The sequence below is a fragment of the Frankliniella occidentalis genome, unplaced genomic scaffold (assembly GCF_000697945.3).
Source record: "Frankliniella occidentalis isolate FOCC.00 unplaced genomic scaffold, Focc_3.1 Scaffold5, whole genome shotgun sequence".
NCBI classification, from domain to species: domain Eukaryota; kingdom Metazoa; phylum Arthropoda; class Insecta; order Thysanoptera; family Thripidae; genus Frankliniella; species Frankliniella occidentalis.
Window position 1 is genome coordinate 2,005,702 of NW_026267135.1, and position 4,027 is coordinate 2,009,728.

Below are 4,027 nucleotides of genomic sequence, written 5' to 3' on the forward strand. Positions count from 1 at the left end.
GTGCAGGAACAATGAAGACGGGGGGCTCGGTTCGACCCTGCCATGGGGACTTGATAACCCTCCAGAGATTTCTGGAGACGAAACATCATCTAAAACAATATTTCCACACCTCATAGGCAATACGTTTGCTGTCCGTACAGTTATTTGTTTTTCAGAATTTTTCCCACATAGAATGTCGTTTGCCGTATGTGCACACTGATGAATTAAGTGTTCAACTGGCGTGCACATGCAAGTGCTCAACACTATGTTGCACACGTTCAAGTGTTTGACTGGGTTCTTGAATACTTTAAAGTGTTTAACAGTAAAGTTGAACACTTGAAAGTGTTCAACATCAGGGTTGGCTAAGAAGCTTAAGACAAATTAAAGTGTTCAAATTTCCTGTTGAATACTTCGGAGTATTCAAATTTCCTGTTGAACACTTCGGAGTATTCAACTTTCCTGTCAAACAATGAAAGGTGTGCACAATACCCGGGTGGAACGAACTTGACTTGGTACTATATCTCCGAAGTGTACTATTCTTCATCTAAAAGTATAAGAAAACTAGTAGATTTTTCGACACAGTTAACTTTTGAGGGAAGTTTTCGTGTAGTTTTCTTCATAAAGTGTGCTTTTAGTTAACTTTTTGTTTACTCTTAATCTTTACTCTTAAAATGTTAACATCAATGTTAAGTTTTAGGTAAGTTCGTTGAGCACGTGCATGCATGCACGCCAGTTGAACACTTTATTAATCAGTGCAGTATTCATATTTCGATAATTTTGTTGCTGTTTATGTTGCTATCTTGAGGAAATAAGAAGCCTGAAAACAGGTAAAATATTGTTCAACGAAAATAATTACTAACTTCAATACTGAGCAAAAAAAAGGAAAAGGAACAAAAAGGAAAAGAAAAAAACCATCAAGTTTCTTCATTTATATTTAATAAAAAATTCCATAAGTGTATAAATAATTATTTTTTTTGCACTGCCTGTGTTTTGCTTTCCTTATATGCCCCGGTCCTGAGATAAAAGGGAAGTCCTCTCGAGTTGCCCCCGCCGCTCCCTATATATACATACACTCCAACGCAAATCATTTTGCAAATATGGCTCTTCACCGTCGTGGTGCGTGCGGTATAGCACTGCACTGCAGACGGGGCGGCTCTTCAAGGAGATTGGAGGGTGGGTGAGGAGCGCTAGAGAGAGGGGAGGGGGGAGAGGGGGTAGCCGATCAACACAAGTATAATTACTGATTTAGGAACAATGCAGCCGAGTGGAGCAGGGCGGGCGGCGACCACCGCGGAGGGGGGAGCGAGAGAGAGAGAGTTGGAGAAGCAGGGAGGTGAAAGGGGGCTGCTGACCCGCGCGGGCTTTTCAAACGACACGGCCGCGGCGGTTTCCAGACTACGTGTACACTTTTAAGATTTCTTCTTTTGTTGCGACTAACAAGGCAAAAACGCTTAAAAAGAATATGGATGCAGGCACACATTAAAGTGTGTGGCCACTTAACACACTCTTTTATGTGTCAATAACAACGTTGTTGTAAACGTAAACGTGAAAGTGCACAATAGTGCGTAAGCTCACTCGTTTTTCAAAAAGGGACGATGCAGAAACGTGTTTTGGTGTTATTCTGAGTTAGAAGTATGAGCGTCCTAGCTCGGGCGTGATGGAGCGGCCTCCGTCTCGTCACAGTCGCTGTCACTGCCAGACCACCCCGTCACGCCCATAGTCACGCCCCGCCACTCCCCGCCGACCTAATCCTTTTCCCATTTAGCGAGACTCCTCCTCCTCCGGGCCCGTACGCCGCGCCTTATAAGCCGTGTGCATAATATTTGCAAGCAGGACCGATCGAGACCATAAAAAGAAAAGAAAAATGTCACGGTAAGAACAGTGTCAGAACTTATTGAGGAAAAAAAGAGAAAACCTCCATAGTTTGATGAAAACTTCCCAGATTTTGTGGTTATCGCATATGAAAAGAAAGAAATTTCAACATATTTTCTGAGGAGGCTTTCTCAAAATCTGAAGACACTATGGGAGTTTAAAAAAAGGGGGTTTTCTGAAAAAAAAAAAATCAAACATTATATTATCCGTGTTGTCTGTTGTCTAAAGCATATTACCAAGATAAAATATATTTTTAAGATTACAAATAAAACGGATAAACGATGTGGTAGGGGTGCCGCGATTTTGCCTTTTCGACACCGTTTCGTGCTTAGGGAGGCGTAGCCGGCGCGGAAGTGGCCCAGGTCGTTAACTTCGCGCGCGCGCCTGGGAGTACTGTACCGCGTGGTGTGAGACGCACGTAACTCCCCCGACAGCCCGCGAGAGATACGGGGGTTCGACGCCACCTGCCGCGCCCTCTGAAGGAACACCTCGCGCACTATACAGTCCCTAAGATTTATCCGCTGCTTCCGACTCTCACTGTCCGTCACCTTTATCAGCAAAGCTCCCTATCAGCCCCCCCCTACCCCCCCACCTCGCTGTCTCCCTTTAACCCTTCCCCATTTGCCTTCCCTGCGTGTTTAGCACTTTCAGCCGAAAAAGGAGTCACACAGTCCCCCACGCATACACTTTTGAAAACGTTAATATTGCCGATAGTAGTGAAGTAAAAGGGATGATAATGTAATAAGATAAACCGGCGCATGAAAAATCAACTCAAAGTTTAATCAAAGTAAAATAAAATAATAAACAAGAGAAAGTTTTGAAAAATAATTGCAAACATTAAAACACACACAGGAGCAGGATTAAGCTGAGGGGAGAAAGGGATGGAGAAAGGGATGGAGAGAGAGACAGAAAGGGAGAGAGAGCAAAAAAGAAAAAGAAAAAGAGAGCGCGCCGCCTCCGGTGAGACAAGCTGGGCAGCGCAGGGGTTAATGAAAAACAAATGAAATGCATAGAGCTGCTCACCCCGGATGCCCTTCTCCGGTCCTTCCCCTCGCGCCGACCGGAAGGGAGAGAGAGAGAGAGAGAGAGAGAGAGAGAGAGAGAGAGAGAGAGAGAGAAGCGTCCTTTCAGCCCCTCCAGCCGCGTCCTGTCCGGCCATCGAGCGCGAGGGCGGGGCGAGGGGTCAGTCCGCCGAGGGGTCGGGCGCCAAGTGACAACCTGTAATCCTGCGGCCCAACACGCCCACAATTAAGCCTCTCTCTCTCCCGAGCCTCCCGCCGAGCGCGAGTGATATAGGGGGGAAGGGTAATTATATCACGGCCTCCCAATGACCGCCTCCTCCTATCGGCTATCGCGCGTAGGATTTTGTGGCGTGGAGGGCGTGTGGTGGAGGGTGGTGCGGAGACGTAACTCAAGCAATTCAGGGCCTCCCACCCAATGAACTCATGTATTAAGTGGTTGGTGGTTTGGGGTGGAGGTGCGGAGACGTAACTCGAGCAAACGCGTCACATCGACGGCAAAGGTTCGTCTTGTATCCGGTGATGTTACAATTGTTAATCATAATGATAATTTCGTGTCTTTGCTTTGAGCAGAAAAGTAAACCAAATCGTCTTGATGAAGAGTACTAATGAATTTTTATTAAAAAGACCGTAACATTGATTGTCAACTCATCTCTTTAGGCTATCAAGTGATCAGGATCAGAAAAAAAAATACATAAAAAAAAAAAAGAAATTGTTGTGGCTCATGTTATCTGATGGTCAGTCTGGACGCGCCCCTTTGGGCATCTCATGGCGCGCTATCTTGGCTCCTCCACCCCCGACCCCACGGCGGGAGGGGGCAAAAGGCCCCCAATAGGCCCTGCTTCCTTCCCGTGTGCTGCCACATCACGGGCTTATACCGGACCGCGCCTGTCACAAAAATGACGCCAACGGCAGCAACAACACACAAACTCACCTTCTCCAACCGCCTCCACGACGCTCGGAAAGAAGCGCGGCGGGTCAACGTTAAACCAACAAACCCACGCAGTAAGAAAAGTCAAGTCAACTCCATGCTGACTAAAACCCCTGGCGGTTTGTTTGATTACTCTTGATTCAAAGGAATTTGAACGTAGTTAGTTGAATTTTTCCTTTGAATTGAATAAGAAAAATTTCTCTGCTTGATCAAGCTACCTTTAAAA

The 4,027-nt window shown here is 46.1% G+C and overlaps 1 protein-coding gene across 1 annotated transcript in view; it reads right to left on the reverse strand.

Moving 5' to 3' along the window:
* LOC113212849 (serotriflin-like) overlaps window positions 1-4,027 on the reverse strand; it is an 81,402-nt gene that overhangs the window by 12,132 nt on the left and 65,243 nt on the right. The window lies entirely within an intron of this gene.